This window comes from Xenopus tropicalis, chromosome 7 (assembly GCF_000004195.4).
Source record: "Xenopus tropicalis strain Nigerian chromosome 7, UCB_Xtro_10.0, whole genome shotgun sequence".
In the NCBI taxonomy this organism is placed as follows: domain Eukaryota; kingdom Metazoa; phylum Chordata; class Amphibia; order Anura; family Pipidae; genus Xenopus; species Xenopus tropicalis.
This window is the reverse complement of record NC_030683.2, coordinates 57,815,494-57,836,839: the sequence shown is the minus strand read 5'-3', so window position 1 is coordinate 57,836,839 and position 21,346 is coordinate 57,815,494. Positions and strand designations below refer to the sequence as shown.

Below are 21,346 nucleotides of genomic sequence, written 5' to 3'. Positions count from 1 at the left end.
TTGATGTTGCTCCCAGTGGCCTCAAAACAGGTCTTTATTCTTGAATGTCTAACTTTGAGGCATGTTTTTGAGGCATTAATACCACGGGTACTACCAAACAGGACCTCCTGTAGTGTGCCTCTCCACATAGGGGTTAAGAAATAACCAATAACAGCCTTTTTTTGGTCACCCCCAAAAACTTTTTTCATGCATGTGCTGCTCCCCAACTTATTTTTTATTTGCTCGTGGTTAAGAAGGTCAGGGACCCCTGTTTTAAGGTAATTTATTGAAAATTCCTGCAAAAACCCTACTAGTCTCTCCCATGTGTTACACTTTCTACTGCATCCTTTCCCTTGCTGTGCAGAGATACCAGCGGCACTTAAAGGAGAAAGAAAGGTAAAAACTAAGTAAGCTTTATCAGAAAGGTCTATGTAAATGCAGCCATAAACACTCACAGAAATGCTGCACTGACTTCTCTGTGAATATTTCTTGTGTCTGTAATTCATGTGCCAGAGACACGCAGCTCTCTGCTTTCTGCTGTCTCCTGCTCCCCCCTCCCTCGATAATGCTAAGAACTCACCCCCCCCCTTAGGAATGTGGATCTGAGCCAATCAGCAGGAAGCTGACCCATAGTCTAACTGAGCATGTTCACTTGGTCAGGGTGTCTGTGCAGGAGCGAGGCATTATGGTATTATTACGTTTTTTCTTCCTGTTTGGCTTCTGATCATCTGAACAGGTGAAATATGGGGAGACTTAAGGGCACTGTTGAGACAACTGAAGGTATGCCTGCAGCTTGAGATTAACTCTTTATTAGCCCTTCCTTCTCCTTTAACACACTGCACTGCAAAATAGGAAACAATCAGCAGCAAGATGGACCTTATAGGAAACTGAACCCTGAAGTCCTCTCCTCATTTGAAACAGGGAAAAGGACCAAATAGGATTTGAGTAGCTCCAATAAAGGGGCATTTTTATTGCCCATGTTTAGCCCAGACCTAAAACAGCAACCTATATTGTTCATCATTGCCTACAAGATTGGGGAGGTTTTCATGTATGCCATTTGTCTACTTTAAACATGAACTAAGCCTTTCAACCAAAACAATGATGGTACAATGTTACTGTTGTCCTCAAAGAACCAGTGATAGTCACGTTCTCTGCATTTATAGCATACAAATTATTAAATGAAGTAAAGTAGTTGCAAAGAATTTGTAAATGGGTTGCATGATCCTAAGATTTCAGTCGGTTCCTCGCAGCCCTCAATGAATACAGGACTCACCAAATCACCATTAAACCTAGCTGTAAATGATGTTAACATACTGTACCTAAACCTAATAACTTCATTAATGACTTCATACCACGTTTTGTAAAAATGAATAGCAGTATATGCCATTATCATTGTTGAAAAAGTCAGTCATACCAATTGCTTATAGCCACTAATCCTTATTAGCTATGCTCCTATCTGGAAGCAAACTGACAAACGTTTACATACCGCCTGACAGTCCCGGTTTTCCTGGGACAGTCTGGATTTTTTAACTCAGCCCACAGTCAAGAAACGCTGTTTAAAAGTCCCGCAGTACCGTTAACGTCTAGGTCCTTAACTCCTTCCGGAAAGCTTATCCAGACGTCACGAATCTCAACTCGCGAGACTGTGACGTCACATACACGTATATAAACGCACCGACGCTTCACGTAACCGCATTTGGGAGAGTGACGTGTATCGCTGAATACGTTAGGGCGCAAAAGAGAAATGTGTTGATGAAGCTGCTGTGCTGCGATAGGCTTGCCGCTTCCGTTCGCTGACGGTTTTTTCTCTACGCTTAATCAAAATCACTTAATCACTTTTGGCAAGGAAAAATAGCCTTTTCGTGACGATTGCAAGACGTTTCGATTGTCCACAGATCCTTCCCTCCTTTTTTTTTTTCCAAGACATGCGCACGCTTATCAGTTTTGTTTTATTTCATGGAGGTTTTAAGCAATGTCTTTTTTGGGAGTCTATGCTGCCACTAGTTCATAAGGAGTCATTTTTGTGTAAAGAAAACTTTATTTTCGTTTTACTTTACTCATTTTTGTGCAATTTAATTGCTTGGGTTATCACAATTTGGAGATAATACAAAGGACTAATTTTAGGAGAAGACTATGAAGTTGGCTGAATTTAATCGTTTACTTTTTTTTTTACTAACTACAAAGGTGTGCAGTTATTTCTGGGTCTTCAAAAGAGCATTGAGAAAGATGGGTGCTGGCGTGGGGGGGGGGGGGGGTTAACTAATTTAACACCTGCAGTTAACCCATGGTTACCCATAAGCACATATGGTTGTTTTCAGTTCTGGTCCAGTGTTTTATGTGAACAATTTAGGGACAAAGTTTGGGTTAATGTAGGAGAAAATAATGGGTAAAACATACTAAAACTATAACTAAGCTTTAGTTTTTAAGCCTTTGTTTTTTTTCTTCTTGGTTTATTTGCAGAGGGTGCCAGAGTGTTGTGAACAAAAGGACCAGATTTGTTACAATTAAAGGTCACACGTGGCGATGGTCGCACGAAACATCGTCAGATCCTCCACACACTGTCCAGGGCTGAAACAGCAGATAAGGAGGTAGAAACAATAGGATTTCTACCTCCTTCTGCCGATTCAGCCCTGACGGCAGATTTTGGTCAGGCGCCTTCTACGAGGTTTTGTACGATATTATTGGTGCGTGTATGGCCAGCTTAAGGGACAGAACAGGCACTAATTTAGGAGTTGAATTAGACCTAAAGTAGTCTTTGTCCCTGGTCATGACTCTGGAGGGTGCAGGTTTCCTTTCAGTTCAGCAGCAGAACGTTCTGGGGGCCAAAAACATGTTGGTAAGTTTTCCTACGTTTCATTTAGTAAAGAATATTCAATATTTATTTTATTGCATATTGCCAAGTTTTTATCCAGTATCCTTCTGAGGCAAGAATATTTAAGAAACCATGTATTTTTAGAAAGTATGCATTCTGCCAAATTCAAAGTTAGTAAATGTTTATCAACCCCTATAGTTTGATTTAAAGATTTCAGATACATGCAATTGTCAGTTGATGTTATAAGACGTCCCAGGTAAAGGCTAAGTCTGGGTAAACTGGCTCAAAAGAAATTCAAATTTGGATTAGTACAACACATCCCTAAACAGGTAGCAATGTGAAGAAGACAATTCCCTCAAGTAGTGGTTTTGTACTCCTTTTTAGTGGGAGGACAACATAAAGAGATTTACACCACTCCAAAGACAGAAATGCAGAACAAATAGAAAAATTACCAGCTGTGAAGTTTTCATGAGCAGCCTTTCAAGTTTTGGTTATGTGTGCTGAACAAGACATATCTATATTTGCGAAACTGTTTAGATATTTGAGGGTACAGAGATTGGTGCATGCTTGTCAAAAGGTAATTCTCCATGCTGTGTCTTTAGGGCTAAACTCCACTGGAGATTTTGATTAGATTTTGTGGGTCAGGTTTTATCTGATCTTTTCATGTAACTGCACACAATACTGTGTAGCACTACTGATCTCCAGAGCTGTAATGTAAAGTTAGACCAGATAAAGTCAGATGATGTTGCTGCATCTACAATGTATTTCAATGAGAAAAAAGTCTGTTAGACACCATAAGATTTTCTCACATCTCCGCATACACTAACCTCCAGGGACCGAAACTCAGCTGTGGACAATCTATTAACCCTTTCACTCTCAGCTGACTTGGTCAAAGTTAAACTTTTATTGGCAGACATTTTGCACTGTTTCACTTTAGGGCCTTTCTTCCTTAGACTTTTAGTTTACCTAGGTAAACAATATATAATTTTTTTCAGGACAACCTAAGCTTTCAAAATACGCTGGAATTCATGTAATTCATAATATAAACACATATAACAAAAATTATGCACAAAATACAAGTGATTTGGAAAGTACCATGTCTCCTGAATGCACCAATATCAAATATATAGTTTTATGGAGATTTCTTACTTGTATAGGTCAAAAACTCCCAGCAGTACACTACCAAATTTCCAAAGCACTTCTCCAGAAAGCTGCATACTTTAGATTTCAAGGCCAAAAATTCCACTAACAGAAGGTTTATACCAGAAAATTATACATTTTTGGAAAGAACAGATTCTGGGGAATCCAGAATAGGTAAAACTGTAAAATCTGTCTACTACAAACTACCTAGTTGCAGTGCTTTCGTAAAGTAATTGATTGATAAAACATACTTAATATGTTTGAACCTACGTAAAAACCCATACGAAGCCCTAATGGGCCTGCCCATTGCCAATGTCTCCAGAAATAAACAAAAACTTCTAAGCCATATACACTTAGCAGCTAGACAGACAATAGCAAAGTTCTGGAAGTCTCCAAAGCTAAACTTTATCATGTTTAAAAATAAGGTTGACTGAGTTTTTATAAACGAGAAGTTAACAAGCATAGCCACAGATAATCTTAAAGTGTCCCAGACGGTTTGGAAACCCTGGATAAGCTACAGGTTTAACAACTCATTACCCCCCCCCCCCCCACCTTCTTACTTTATAAACGGGTACGGCACCTTAAGTAGAACAATTAGTTTGTCTCTGAAATTGTATCTTCATTGACCAAGTTACTTTTTCCTTTTCTTTATTTCATTATACTGTAATAATATAAACATTCATTTATATATGCGTATGCTATAGAATTCTATATTTTTCATAATAACCGGGAAAAACATGGTACACCATAGAAAAGTAAGTTACAGTTTCCAATGTTTAATAAAAGTGTAAACTTGATGGAACTGGAAAAATAGGCATAAGGGGCTGCGCCCCAATAGAGTATACCTTTGAGTAAAAAAACGCAATATGCATGCTATGGTTACAATGTATTTATTATATAACTACGGATACAACCTTTATATGTAACAAACAATTTGTATGTATGTTATGAAAAAACTTTAAAAAAAAAAAAAAATATTAAAAAAAAAAACATACTAAATATGAATGCCAGGAGTACACTGAACAGTTTGATGCCCAATATGAATAGGTTTATATAAGTATGTATAATAAAGGGGCCCTAAAATGAAAACACCCCTATATGCTCAATCATTTCTGTCATTTCAACTCCTGCAAAATCAACACATTTATGTGGGGATAAAGCTGCGAAAAATATGCTCACCCTAAAAAGCCATATATTTTTGGAAAGTACACATTCCCCTGAATTCAATATGGGTACACATGTCTTTCTACTGCAAACTACCAAGCCGCAAAGCTTTCCTAAAGTTGTCGATTTTGATTACATTTCCAAAAATCACCTCAAAGCTTCCACTTTGCAGCATCTTCTCTTGCACATATCAGGTACCAAGATAAAACACCCTAAATTTGAACCTAAGTATGTAGCATATAGGGACCCCAAGGTGAACATATTTGGCTCCTCCATGGACTTTTATGGTGCTTGTGTTGCTCTCCAAGTCTTTTTACATTTGACTGTGGCTCACAAGTAAAAAAAGGTTGGGGACCCCCTGTTCTAGAAGAAGCATTTTGCTACTCTTCCTCTGCAGCAATAGACTCATTATGTTCAGCTTATTCTATTTTTTTTTTTTTTTTTGGGTTTTATGTTCAATCCAACTTTCAGTGAATATAGTAATAAGTAACATTTCAGTAGTGATAACAGGCATATTAATCATGATATGATATAAATTTGAGGTACATTGTGTTACTCGCAGTACTTTTTACACGAAGGTACAGGAGCAAAAGAAAGAAAAGAACTGTCCGTTGTCAAAGCTGCTTATGATTGTTGGATTGGATTATTATGTCTGGGGGGAAAAAGAGGAAGGAAAGGGTTCTAGACGGAAGGTTGTCTAGTGGGAAATAGCCTATATTTACATGCCCAATTGTATCCCCATTACCTGCATAGATTGAGAGGGAAAGTAGAAGGTATATTATCCTTCTACCAAGTGATTTTTATTCGGTCGTTTTTATGCCAGTTGGTCTATATTGTATCCCATATGTGGATAAGCTAATTAAGGAGTTAATATCTATAAGGTGCTCCTGAGGCTCTGCCTCCCTTTTCTAATTAACTGGGGGATATTGGAATTTATAACCTACTATTTTATGGATTATCTTTTTTAAATAATGAATTCCTTTTTTCTAAAACTTAAAATATAAATAAATTGACTTCTATTGAGGGAACGATATTTATTTAATTGGGAATTCAAGGGTAAATCATCTTCAGGTGCTATCTGTCTCCTTTGAAATAAATGAATTTTTGCTTATTGTGATATTCTCCTGTATATAGAATTCATTCGACATTTTTATTTAGTAATTTGAATTTTTTATTGTATAAAATTGATTTTATTACACTAACATATTGATTCATCTCAAATAAATATAAATCGATTTTTCACTGATTCACTGACTAAGCGCCAACTCTCTTTGAAACAATTTTTGAATATTTTAGGGTTAGTATAGAGGAGGGCAGCTAAAATTAATCACTATATATTGATATTAGAAATGTTTTTTTGTATCTCTTCACTGGTGTGTGTGTTTTTTTTTTTTTTTTCTTCCCCCCCTTTTTTTTTTTGAGTGCAGATAAGGTTTATATTATTAGTGGGAAATAAAAGGGTAGCCACCAGAAAATCACATTTTATGGTGTTATCAGAAGCCTAACTAGCATTTGTACCATCATTAAGTAGTTTCTTAGCCCTCAGGATTATGCTAAAGACATGGTCCGACAGAGTCATCTCTCACATCAGTATTAGATGAGCTTGTTTTTCTAAGTTTCTGACTGCACAGCGAGTGTTGCATGTAATCTAAGTTTTGCATGTGAATTAAGAGTTCAGCAGGCGTTAAAAACAGAAAGGCATTTGAAACTAAAAAAAGCACTGTACAAGGGATTGCACTCGGGAGACTGTAAGTACCCAGTGGCAATATGAGTTGCAGTATGATTGCGGGTGTTACTCAGTGTGCATCTTGTCGAATGTATGTGGTCCTGGAGCAGCAGTTCCATGCAGCATTTACTTGTGAGAGATGCAGGTGGGTTTTCCTCTTGGAATCTGAGGTGCAGAATATAAGGGGGGAACTGGCAGCACTGAGGGCAGCTGCAAACATGGGGGAGAACAGGAGGCTCACTGAGCAACCACTGGCAGGGGCTGGTGTAGTGGGGGGTGGAGAAAGGACAGTGGAGGTTAATGAGGGAGACAGGTTTGTAACAGTCAAGAGGGGAAATAGGGGATGCAAGGGTAGGGGGGCTGGTTCACAGCTTGTACAAACCAGCAGATTTGTCGCTTTAGGTAAAGATGCTGGGGAAGACAGCTCTGAGCTAGCACGTATGGAGCAGGCTGACTCTCGGAGCACCCTGGGAGCCGGCACCTCTAATACAGATGGGGGGAGTAGAGCTAGGAAGGGAAGGCAGGCTATAGTTGTAGGGGATTCAATTATTAGGTGGATAGAGTAATTTGTCACAAAGACCCTACATGCTGAACTGTGTGTTGCTTGCAGGTGCTAGGGTTCAGCATGTGGTGGAACGAGTGGACAAATTGTTGGGAGGGGCAGGGGAAGACCCGGCGGTCTTGGTACACACGGGTACCAATGACAAAATTAAAAGGGGGGGTAAGTCCTCAAGAACGATTTTAAAAAGCTAGGCGAGAAGTTGAGGGCGAGGACTTCCAAGGTAATTTTCTCAGAGATATTACCTGTGCCACGAGCAACGTTAAGAAGGCAGTGGGAGCTTAGGGAGATTAATGCGTGGCTGAGAGGCTGAGGAGGGCTTTGGGTTGCTCGAGAACTGGGCCGATTTCTCAATTGGCTACAAGCTCTTTGCCAGGGATGGGCTGCACCTCAATGATGATGGGGGAAAAGATGGCTAGAGGGTTGGAGGAGATTTTAAACTAGGAGTGGGGGGGGAGGGTGCAGCGGGAAATTCTGTGGTAGACAGGATAGATGAGGTAGTGGGCATAGTAAGGGAAAATTGGGGAGGACACTTGCTTCGGGATACCCATAAGTAGTTTACACGTCATTCTCATGCCGGTACCAGTATTAAATGTATGTTTACCAATGCAAGGAGTCTGACTGGTAAAATGGGAGAGCTGGAGGTACTGGCATTGGAGCGGAAATATGATATGATTGGTGTTGCTGAAACTTGGTTGAATGAGTCTCATGACTGGGCAGTTAATATTGGGGGTTATACATTGTTTTGGAGGGACAGGGGCAATAGAAAAGGAGGCGTAGTGTGTCTCTTCGTTAAGCAGGAATTAAAAGCAAATGTTAAAGAGGAAGTGATGGGGGTAACAGAGGGAGCTTCTCACAGATAGTAAAGAATCTACCAAACTAATTGTAGGGGTATGCTATAGACCCCCCAATGTAAGTGAGGAGGAGGAGGCTTATCTCCTGTTGCAAATAGAAAAGGCTGCTAGTTTGGGGCAAGTGATAATAATGGGGGATTTTAATTATCTTGATATTGACTGGAGCCATAGTACTGCCAGGACAGTAAATGGGAACAAGTTTATAAACTTGCTGCATGACAACTTTATGTCACAGGTTGTTGAGGAGCCAACCAGGAACCATGCTATATTGGATCTAGTGTTCTCTAAAGCTTTTAATAAATATAAGTCAGAGGGGACAGTAGCTGCATTTAATGAATATAAATACTATAACAAGTGTTGTAAAACAGCAACCCGGAAGGCAAAGATAGAAAATGAGGAGCGCATAGCGGCAGAGGCCAAGACTAACCCCAAAAAGTGTTTTAAGTATATAAATAGTAAAAAGATGCAGGTTGAGGGTGTGGCCCCATTGTGTTATAGTAACAATATGGTTGCAGCAGATACAGAAAAGGCAGATGTGCTTAACCAGTTCTTTTCTTCTGTGTATACAGTAGAGGAGCCAGAGTGCCAAGTCCCACCCAATAGCTGCACTGTTGCCTCAGCTCCAACTACACAGTGGTTGACACAGGATATGGTGCTTAAAGGGTTACACAAGATAAATGTAAACAAGGCACCTGGGCCAGATGGAATACACCCTCAGGTACTGAGAGAGCTAGGGTCAGAATTACAGTGGCCCTTGTTTCTGATATTCTCAGACTCGCTTTCATCAGGTATGGTACCTAGGGATTGGAAGAAGGCAAATGTCATTCCTATATTTAAAAAGGGAGTAAGATCTCAGCCTGGCAATTATAGGCCTATAAGTTTGACATCCATGGTGGGCAAGTTATTTGAAAGCTTGTTAAGGGATCACATACAAAATTATGTACTGGAGAATGCCATTGTGAGCAGTAATCAGCATGGCTTTATGAAGGACAGGTCATGTCAGACCAATTTAATTGCTTTTTATGATGAGGTAAGTAAGAAGCTGGACAGTGGGGATGCAGTAGATATAATCTATTTGGATTTTGCCAAAGCATTTGATACCGTTCCCCCACAAACGACTGCTTTCTAAACTAAGGTCTATTGGTCTTAATGAAGTCATTTGCACATTGAAAGAAAACTGGCTACAGGATCGGGTACAGAGGGTGGTTGTTAATAATACATTCTCTACTAGGAATAAGGTTCTCAGTGGGGTCCCTCAGGGTTCTGTACTGGGTCCACTTTTGTTTAATTTGTTCAGAAATGACTTGGGGGAGGGTATTATAAGTAATGTATCCGTGTTTGCAGATGACACAAAACTCTGCAGACCAGTCAATTCTATCCAGGATGTAGCATCCTTGCAGCAGGATCTTGACCAACTGGCAATCTGGGCGGCTAAGTGGCAGATGAGATTTAATGTGGATAAATGTAAGGTCATGCACCTGGGATGTAAGAATATGCAAGCCACTTATACCCTTAATGGGACTGCACTAGGCAAATCCATAATGGAGAAGGACCTTGGAGTCCTTGTAGATAATAAACTTGGCTGTAGCAAGCAATGCCAGGCAGCAGCTGCAAGGGCAAACAAGGTTTTGAGCTGTATTAAAAGGGGTATAGATTCACGGGAGGAGGGGGTTATTCTTTCCCTTTACAGAGCACTGGTAAGGCCCCATTTAGAATATGCTGTCCAGTTCTGGTCTCCAGTGCTCAAACGGGACATTATTGAGTTAGAGAGGGTCCAGAGAAGGGCAACTAAGTTGGTAAAAGGTATGGAAAGTCTCAGTTATGAAGAAAGACTAGCCAAGTTGGGTCTGTTTACACTGGAGAAGAGGCGCTTAAGAGGTGACATGATAACTATGTATAAATATATAAGGGGATCATATAATAACCTTTCTAATGTTTTATTTACCAGTAGGTCCTTCCAACGGACACAAGGGCACCCACTCCATTTAGAAGAAGGGAGGTTCTGTTTAAATATTCGGAAAGGATTTTTTACTGTGAGAGCTGTGAAGTTGTGGAATTCCCTCCCCGAATCAGTTGTGCTGGCTGATACATTATATAGCTTTAAGAAGGGGCTGGATGGATTCTTAGCAAGTGAGGGAATACAGGGTTATGGGAGATAGCTCTCAGTACAAGTGAGGGAATACAGGGTTAACAGGAGATAGCTCTTAGTACTAGTTTATCCAGGGACTGGTCCGATTGCCATCTTGGAGTCAGGAAGGAATTTTTTCCCCTCTGCGGCAAATTAGAGAGGCTTCAGATGGGGTTTTTTTTTTGCCTTCCTCTGGATCAACTAGTAGTTAGGCAGGTTAAATATAGGCATTATGGTTGAACGTGATGGACATATGTCTTTTTTCAACCCAACTTACTATGTTACTATGTATTTACTTTCAATGGTGAAATTTAAAATACTATTAGTCCCACTATAAATTTTTACGCCTGAGCCCCCAAAGTTTGCTGAGTTGGTCACCTGGGGACTGCAGTTCAAAAATCAGAAAAGTGGGTTGGACCACTAACAGCCAATCGGATTTCACCCATTGAATTTCATTGGTTTAAATTTAAAAATGCTGTAATTCTCACACTATTTATGCCAGGGTGCCCAAAATTTGCAGTTTGTCACTGGGTGACTTCGGCTCAAGGTTAGAAAAAGGGGGCACAACCACCAATCACAGTTCACCTACTGACTTTTATTGGTTTTGCAGAGTTAGTCACTGGGTAACTGCAGTTCCAGCACTTGGATGGGCTAGCATTTAGGAAACATGGTCTACTTTGAGAGAAAAAAGGGTTTAAACATATTAACTGGGAAAGTATTTTTATAGGGTTAAATCCAGAACAAAAAAGTGGAATATCTTAAAAATGCTGTTTAAATGTACCTGTTAGTCTATTGCCCTTTTAAGCATGGAAAAACTATTTTAGTTTGATAGGTTACCATTGACAGGTTACCATTGTTGTAGGTAAGGGATAGCTGAAACTTTAATTAGAAAATTAGACCTCCTCTGATGAAGCACTTTGTGTGAAACGCGTTAGGAGAGGCACTAGGATGCACCTTGTCACTGTTTGGTATAGTATATATTTGAATTTGTTTTGTATTATGTTTTGAAAAAATCTTTGAGCCATTAAAATGTGGTTTTATTTTCACTGAATTTTTTGCTGTTATTTGGAAACTTTCATTAGGTACAAAAAGTTTAATGAAGCATGCAAAAAAGCAATTGGACACGCTAAAATATAAAATAAAAGGGGCATTCCAGCAAGGAGTAAAATAAAATTGAAATTCTTTAATTATATAAATTGAATTAAAAAAAAAAAAAGCAAGAAGGAAAGGGGAGAATCAGTGGACCTTATTCTAATTCATCTACTGAGAGCTGGTTAACTCGGGAGGAAGTTCGAGAGATACTAGAATATATAAATGACTGGATGCTTTTCATCCCAGGGTACTAAAAGACTGTTGATTCACTTAAGTGCTATAAGCGTTATTGCATTAAAATAGATGCGAAAAAAACCGCGTGATTTGCTAAAGTATTATTGCATGTGTTAAATAGCGTGCAACCCAATGCGTTAATTCTCGCGCAGAAATAATACTAACGCATGATTCACAAACACTTAGACGTGCTAAATATCGAAAAAATTTACACCTACTTGGGCAGTCGGTAATTATAGAAAAGTACAGTTCATGAGCTTTTGGCAACACAATATGTACTTTGCAGTGTGATTTATTCAAGTATGTGTTGGCCCTAGAGTGATGTAGCCTCCAGTTTGCAGGAAAATGGTCATTTTCAGAACAGTAGTTTTCCGAAAGTAATGGCGTGTATGGCTAATATGGCGTGCGCTTTTTCGTACGCGGTGACAATTTGTGCGCTTTGCATCAAATACCGCACGAAAATAGTCTTTGTAACTTAAATAACGCAAACAGCATCGCGTCTAAATTAACACAAGTATCCTTTTAGTGAATCGTGCATTAAGACGCAAGTAAATTTTTAACACATGCTATAAATAGTGCACGTTTTAACGCACCTTAGTGAATCAACCCTCAAAGCTCAATTATGGAAAGACTCACTAGCATTAGCATGGGATGTATTAAAAATTACAAAAAAATCTGGACTTCTTGGATGATTTACCAGAATATCTCTCCAAACTCACACTACTTATTGCATCAACCCTAGAAAATGCACCTTTAAAATGCAAAAAAAACTGACCAAAGCTCCTTTTTTGCCAAAGAACTGCATTTGGTGAATTACTAATGTGATGTCATTATTCAAAAAAGCATCTTCTCTTGGCTTAAGAACTAAAAGCCTGTAAAGGTTACCATGCACAGGCAGATTTCCTCATGTGAAATGACTAATTTTAGCCCAGTTCAATAAAATTATTTACTTCTCATTACTAGGGATGCATTGAATCCATGATTCAGTTCGGGATTAGGCCAAGATTCAAGCTTTTTCGGCAGGATTTGGATTCGGCCAAATCCATGCTCCTGGCCGAACCGAGTCCTAAAAATCACGTGACTTTCTGCCATGTAAACACGGAAGTTGAAAATGTAACCCTTCTGTATCTAATTAGCATATGCTAATGAAGATTTAACCTGTCCGTAACCTAATTACGCTAATTAGGATTCGGGGGCTTGGGCGAATCCAAAAATCTGAATTTGGTGCATCTCTACTCATTACATTGATAGGGTACAAATCATTAAAAAATTATGATCTTTCCAACCATAAAATCCCAATAGTTGATCAGACAGGTTCAAATATGTAAGTTGTGAAAAGATAAAATCTGTCAATGGATGGGACAAACAGATCATCATTGTTAAAAAATCGTTCAATGTGGATGGTTTTTTTTTTTTTTTTTTTTTGAAGGGTTGGCTTAAATGCGGAAGTAAATTAACAAACATGCTGCCAACGATAGCCGCCAATACAAATTAATAGAAGGCAAAAAATGTATTTTATATATTTGTATCTCTTATATATAACATATATACTGGGTTTATAGAATGGATACATTTTCCTTCACAAACATAGAGCCACTTAGTATATTTTATAGTTAAAGGTTTTATTTCAGCCACAGAAAATGTCAAATGATATACTTTGCTTATATAATATTCCTGGCTGGAAAAAAAATGCTTAAAAATGCTTTATACCAGTAGATCCTTCCAGCAGAAACAAGATCATCCATTGAAAGTGATGAATTAAATTTTTTGTCAGCCATGGATTTGCAGCAAATTTCTGCATTTTACCATTGGCAGATTTTTTTCGCGAAACGGGTAGAAAAATTGATTGCGCGACAATTTTTTTGATGAGCGTCATTTTCTCCAAAGTGAAGTAGGACAGATTCGCTCATCACTATCCATTGACACAGAAGAGTTGGATGGCTTTTTGACAAGGGAGAAAATAAAATACAAGCATCCTGAAAAATGAACTCTTAGAAGATACACTAACTGGTCTGATTGCCCTCTGGTAGCAAGTATGGCAAAAGTCATTCACTTGAGTTACAAAGACTCAGGAAAGCATACTTAAGCACTTAATGTACCTTAATGTAAGCGAAGAGGAGGAGGCCCAGCTCCTGTTGCAAATAGAAAAGGCTGCTAGTTTGGGGCAAGTGATAATAATGGGGGATTTTAATTACCCTGATATTGACTGGGGCAATAGTACTGCCAGGACAGTAAATGGGAACAAGTTTATAAACTTGCTGCATGACAACTTTATGTCACAGGTTGTTGAGGAGCCAACCAGGAACCATGCTATACTAGATCTAGTGTTCTCTAATGACCCAGAACGTATAGCAAATGTGCAAGTGGTTGAACCCCTGGGTAATAGTGACCATAATGTTATTTCATTTGATGTTTGGTGCAGGAAACACATTTACATGGGGGCAACAAAGACACTGAATTTTAGGAAGGCAAATTTTAGCTCCTTAAGGGCAGCGCTTCAGGGCATAGATTGGGGCATTATGTTTTCTGATAAAAACACAGAGCAGAAATGGTTGTCATTTAAAATGATATTAAATCATTACTGTTCTCAATTTATTCCATTAATAAGAAAAAGTAGAAGTGTTAAGAATCACCCTATGTGGCTTAACTCTGAGGTAAAGAAGTTAATAGGGAAAAAAAGGAAAGCTTTAAGAAATATAAGTCAGAGGGGACAGTAGCTGCGTTTAATGATTATAAACACTATAACAAGTGTTGTAAAACAGCAATCCGGAACGCAAAGATAGAAAATGAGGAGCGCATCGCGGCCGAGGCCAAGACTAACCCCAAAAAGTTTTTTAAGTATATTAATAGTAAAAAGATGCAGGTTGAGGGTGTGGCCCCATTGAGTTATAATAACAATATGGTTACAGCGGATACAGAAAAGGCAGATGTGCTTAACCAGTTCTTTTCTTCTGTGTATACAGTAGAGGAGCCAGTGGGCCAAGTCCCACCCAATAGCTGCACTGTTGCCTCAGCTCCAACTACACAGTGGCTGGCACAGGATATGGTGCTTAAAGGGTTACACACGATAAATGTAAACAAGGCACCTGGGCCAGATGGAATACACCCTCAGGTACTGAGAGAGCTAGGGGCAGAATTGCAGTGGCCCTTGTTTCTGATATTCTCAGACTCTCTTTCATCAGGTATGCTACCTAGGGATTGGAAGAAGGCGAATGTCATTCCTATATTTAAAAAGGGAGTAAGATCTCAGCCTGGCAATTATAGGCCTGTAAGTTTGACATCCGTGGTGGGCAAGTTATTTGAAGGCTTGTTAAGGGATCACATTCAAAATTATGTAGTGGAGAATGCCATTATGAGCAGTAATCAGCATGGCTTTATGAAGGACAGGTCATGTCAGACCAATTTAATTGCTTTTTATGATGAGGTAAGTAAGAAGCTGGATAGTGGGGATGCAGTAGATATAATCTATTTGGATTTTGCCAAAGCATTTGATACCGTTCCCCACAAACGACTGCTTTCTAAGCTAAGGTCTATTGGTCTTAGTGAAGTCATTTGCACATGGATAGAAAACTGGCTACAGGATCGGGTACAGAGGGTGGTTGTTAATGGTACATTCTCTACTTGGAATAAGGTCCTCAGTGGGGTCCCTCAGGGTTCTGTACTGGGTCCACTTTTGTTTAATTTGTTCATAAATGACTTAGGGGAGGGTATTATGAGTAATGTATCAGTGTTTGCAGATGATACAAAACTCTGCAGACCAGTCAATTCTATCCAGGATGTGACATCCCTGCAGCAGGATCTTGACCAACTGGCAATCTGGGCAGCTAAGTGGCAGATGAGATTTAATGTGGATAAATGTAAGGTCATGCACCTGGGATGTAAAAATATGCAAGCCCCGTATACCCTTAATGGGACTGCACTAGGCAAATCCATAATGGAGAAGGACCTTGGAGTCCTTGTAGATAATAAACTTGGCTGTAGCAAGCAATGCCAGGCAGCAGCTGCAAGGGCAAACAAGGTTTTGAGCTGTATTAAAAGGGGTATAGATTCACGGGAGGAGGGGGTTATTCTTCCCCTTTACAGAGCGCTGGTAAGGCCCCATCTAGAATATGCTGTTCAGTTTTGGTCTCCAGTGCTCAAACGGGACATTATTGAGTTAGAGAGGGTCCAGAGAAGGGCAACTAAGCTGGTAAAGGGTATGGAAAGTCTCAGTTATGAAGAAAGACTGGCCAAGTTGGGTCTGTTTACACTGGAGAAGAGACGCTTAAGAGGTGACATGATAACTATGTATAAATATATAAAGGGATCATATAATAACCTCTCTAATGTTTTATTTACCAGTAGGTCCTTCCAACGGACACGAGGGCACCCACTTCGTTTAGAAGAAGGGAGGTTCCATTTAAATATTCGGAAAGGTTTTTTTTACTGTGAGAGCTGTGAAGTTCTGGAATTCCCTCCCCGAATCAGTCGTGCTGGCTGATACATTATATAACTTTAAGAAGGGGCTGGATGGATTCTTAGCAAGTGAGGGAATACAGGGGTATGGGAGATAGCTCTCAGTACAAGTGAGGGGATACAGGGGTATGGGAGATAGCTCTCAGTACAAGTGAGGGAATACAGGGTTATGGGAGATAGCTCTCAGTACAAGTGAGGGAATACAGGGGTAGGGGAGATAGCTCTCAGTACAAGTGAGGGAATACAGGGTTATGGGAGATAGCTCTTAGTACTAGTTGATCCAGGGACTGGTCCGATTGCCATCTTGGAGTCAGGAAGGAATTTTTTCCCCTCTGCGGCAAATTAGAGAGGCTTCAGATGGGGTTTTTTTGCCTTCCTCTGGATCAACTAGTAGTTAGGCAGGTTATATATAGGCATTATGGTTGAACTTGATGGACATATGTCTTTTTTCAACCCAACTTACTATGTTACTTAAGATCAATACTTTAGAGCAGTGCTGTCCAACTTCTGTTGTACCGAGGGCCGGAATTTTTCCAACCTACGTGGTGGAGGGCCGATAATGGAAGCCAGTTTTGACCACTCCCCTTTTTGAAACCGCACACACTTGAAACCACACCCATGTTATCACATGACCATACCCATATTAATGGTTGTAGTACAGCAAAAACCTGCCATACTCTGCCTGCCCTACCCTGCCTGTGTGTGCCATACTCTGCCTTCCCTACCCTGCCTGTGTGCCATACTTTCACTGTGTGTGCCATTCTTGGCTGGTCTGTGCCATACTTGGCCTGTGTGTGCCATACTCTGCCTGCCATACCCTTCCTTTGTGTGCCATACTCTGCCTTCCCTACCCTGCCTGTGTGTGCCATACTTTCACTGTGTTTGCCATTCTTGGCTGGTTTGTGCCATACTTGGCCTGTGTGTGCCATACTCTGCCTGTGTGTGCCATACTCTGCCTTCCCTACCCTGCCTGTGTGTGCCATACTCTGCTTGCCCTATGATGCCTGTGTGTATGGCACACACAGGCAGCCTACAGTGACACAATGCTGGCACTGCTCCTACAGTCTGCACAATAACTATATATTAAAAAAACTTTTTAATTGCAGTACCACCTCAGTATATGTTCTTTTTGTAGTGTGCAGGGATTATTTGTGGGTTTCTACTGCTCCTGAGGTGTGAACAGGGGAACAATGGGGGTGATTACAGCCTGAGCCTGAGGTGTGAACACTGCAGGGGGTGAACAATGCAGAGATTAAAAAGTGTGAACAACACAGGGGATTACATGTTTAAACAATACAGGGGGATTACAGCCTGAATCTGAGGTGAGAACCATGCAGGGGGGGCAGTTAATCTCAGTACTGATACCATTTAAATCTTACACAAGAGTAAGCCATCAAAGGAGCCAGACAGGTGGGGGGCCACACAGAGGGGGGTCGCGGGCCGCCAGTTGGACAGCACTGCTTTAGAGCATAGATTGAAACATTAGGTTTTCTCCAAACAAAACATAAATTACTGTAGTTAAATATTAAATCATTACTGTTCAAAATGTATTCCCTTAATAAAGAAATTTTAAGAAGTATTAAAGGAGAAGTAAAGGTATAAAAGGTATAATCTAAGTAAGATTTATCAGAATGGTCTATGTAAATAAAGCCAAAAACACTCACAGAAAAGCTGCGCTGAGTCTCTCCCTCCCTTTTCCTCCTCCATCTTCCATCATCTCTTACTCCCCCTTCCAGCTGTCCTTTGTAATCTGAGCTACCAGCAGCTAGCGCTGCAGCACAGAAGCTACTGAGACCAAACTAAAATAACAGGGGGCTTCTAGGGCTTTTTACTAAGGCATGCTAAAGCTTCTACAGTAAAAATACAACATTCTAGCTTGAACTATTGTGACTAATCTATTGGCAGTAAAATGCCAAAAATTCTTTCCCTCTCCTTTAAGGACTACCCTATTTGGCTTTACATAATGTAAATGTCAGAGGGAAAAGTAGAAACCTTTACTGCTGGCAAATGCATGTAGCTTGTCAGATAAATTGGGAGAAGTAGAGTTCATTGCGTGTGCTGAAAATTATGATATAATTGGTAAGCTTAAAAATGGTTACACCTTTTTTAGGAGCGGCAGAGGGATTAAAAAGGATGGAGGAGTTTGTCTTTATGTAAAGCCAGAATTAAAGCCATCCACTAAAGCAGTGCTGTCCAACTGGCACCCCCCAGGTCCCCCACCACCACCTGTCTGGCTGCTGTGACTGCTTACCTTTGTGCAAGATTTAATTGGCATCAGTACTGAGATTAACTGGCCCCTTGTATTGTTCATACCTCAGATTTAGGCTGTAATCTCCTGTATTGTTCACACTTTTAAGCACCTGCGCTGGAGGTTGCTGTGCAGGGGAGGCATATGGAATTAAGGGTAAGTCTTAATATGACATTTCACATATGAATGAAGGGTGATATCCCTGCAGCGAGCACCAACCATTTGGGTTTGTACCCACAATTAATGTGGGTATGGTCTTAAAAGTTCTTGTGATAACATGAGTGTGGCTTGAAGTGGGTATGGTTTAAGAAGGGAAGTAGCCAAAACTGGTTTCCATTATCTCTCATAACATTGTCTTTGCCTGCTCTTTATAAATAAAAAATATTTGCTGAACACTTTACATTACCTATCTGATCTCCCATGTTCTTCTATAAGGGGGTAGCAATATTTGTGCAGCAGGAGTCCGTTAGCATTAAAATCTATAACTAACAAGTTGAGATGGGACAGTAAGGTTGGTAAAACATTTAAGTTTGGGAACCTCAAGTAACAATTACTTACATAAGCAGCCCTATCAGTTAAAAAACGATCAACATCACCTATAGGTAACTTTTAATGTACTTTCAGATTTTAAAGAATAGTTTTTTAGTTTCATTATCACTTTAAGTTAAGAGAACAGTAATCATAACATGGTCTCCCTTGAGATTATGTTGCAGAGACAACTCTGAGGAGAAACTGAAACACAAAATTTTAGATGTGCAAACATTGCCAGTATAAGGCCATATCTGCAATATAATAACTGGGAAAGGCTTTTCATTGGGTTAAACACAAAAGTTAAATGGGATGTATTTAAAATGCTGCTTGATAAATATACATGTATATTCCCCTTGTAAACAGGGAAAGACATTGCACACCAAAATCTTTATGGTTTGATAAAAGTGGTTTGATATCAAGGTTGGAAAGAAAAAATGTGCTTTTTTTTCCGCCAGACATGGATTTGCGGCGTGACAAAAAAAAGTTGTGCACATCAAAAAAAAAATGTTGCGCATGTCATTGATACGTGCAACAAATTATTTGCCCCATGTCATTTTCACGTTTTGCTATTTTTTTTTTAAGGCATTCAGGTTAGCCTGGACAGCTGAAACTTTCATCAGGTACAAGGAGACCAATAAAGTATGCAAAAAAGACAAGCTAAAGTTACAGACAAGCTAAAATAGAGATGAAGAGAGGTATTGCAACGAGGTGTGAAATTAATTTCAAATTATTTTTAAATATGTTAACAGCACAAAAAAACTAGAAAGGGAAGTTTGAAAACAAACTTCATGTTGGGTTGACAAACGTAAAGTTACTGAATGAAATCTGATCTTTTGTTGGCTCCGCCCACTTTTTCTAACCTTGAACCACAGTTATATAGTAAAAACCACTGTGCAAAGTTTGGGAACCTTGGTTTTAATAGTGTCTGAATGGCAGCAATTTAAATTTCCCCACTGAAAGTCAACAAGTGACATCTGATTGGCAGTTGGTGGCTGCAAAGTTTAGGGACCCAAGATTAATAGTTAAATAACTGCAGCATTTTAAACTTAAACCAAAAAAAGTCAATAGGTAAATTGTGGTTGGTGGGTGTGTCCACTCTTTCTAACCTTGAGTCGAAGTCACCCAGTGACAAACAGTGGGCACCCTGGCATAAATAGTGTGAGAATGACAGCATTTTAAATTTAAACCAATAAAATTCAAAGGATGAAATCTGATTGGCTGTTAGTGGCCCAGCCCCCTATTTTTGAACTGTAGTCCCCTAATGACCAGCTTTGCAAAAAACACTTTGCATAAAAATTGTGAGACTGACAGCATTTTACACTTCACCATTGAAAGTAAATAGGTGAAATGTGATTGGCTGTTGGTGGCTCCGCCCACTTCTTCTCCACTAACTTATTTTTAAATGGCAAATACCCAGTGACCAACTCTGAAAAGTTTAACAACCCTGGAATAAACACTTAAATAATGGCATCAGTTTAAATATAAATCAGTGAAATTTAATGGATGGAAATGGATTGGCTCTGCCCACTAACCCTGAATATATAGTCAGCCATTTACTGATTGTGTAACGTTTGGGAACCCTGACATAAATAATGTGAGAATTTTAAATTTAAACCAAAAAACATTAATAGGTCAAGTCTGATTGGCGACCACCCACTTTTAAAACCTAAAAATGCAGTCCCCTAGGACCCTGGTGTTAATACTGTGAGAATAGCAGCATGTTGAATTTTCCCATTGAAAATCAATAGTTAAAATCTGAACTGCAGTTACCTGCTGACTAGCTTTGCAAAGTTTGGGGACCTTAGCATTAATATTTAATGAATGGCAGCAGTTTAAATTTAAACATATGACGTCTATAGGTGAAATCTGATTGGCTGTCCACTCTTCTAAACTTGTAACATAGTCACCCAGTGACTGACTGTGCAAAGTTTGGGAACCCTGGAATCAAACCAATATAATTCTGATTGGCTGTTGGTGGCTCTGCACACTTTTTCTAACCTTGAACCGCAATTACCTGGTGCAATTACCTCTGCAAAGTTTGGGGACCCTGGTGTTATTACTGTCAGAATGGCAGCAGGTTGGATTTCTGTTGGATTGGCTGTTCACAGCTCCACCCACTTTTGGGCATCAAACAATCATCATCATATTTTAATTCAGGCTGACCCCATGACTATGTGATTCAAGTTTGAGGAGTGTAGCCTGTAAGATTGGCAGCAGTTTAATTTTCCACATTAAAGTCAATGGGTGAAATTTTATTGGTTGTGTTGGCCCCTCCCACTTTGGGGTCAACCAACAAAGTCCCTGTTTTATTCGCGGTGACCCCGTTATTATGTTATTCAAATTTGGGGGATGTAGCTTTAAACTGTAAGTGCGGCAGCAGTTTGAAAATCTTCCCTGTCAAAGTCAATGGGAAAATTGGGGTGT

The 21,346-nt window shown here is 39.7% G+C and overlaps 1 protein-coding gene across 1 annotated transcript in view; it reads right to left on the bottom strand.

The window, feature by feature from the left end:
- kdm2a (lysine (K)-specific demethylase 2A) overlaps window positions 1-1,550 on the bottom strand; it is a 145,047-nt gene extending 143,497 nt beyond the window's left edge. Inside the window, 1 exon segment of the mRNA NM_001011176.1 lies at window positions 1,466-1,550. The gene's annotated coding sequence lies outside the window, so the exon portion shown is untranslated.
- Window positions 1,551-21,346: the final 19,796 nt, after the last annotated feature.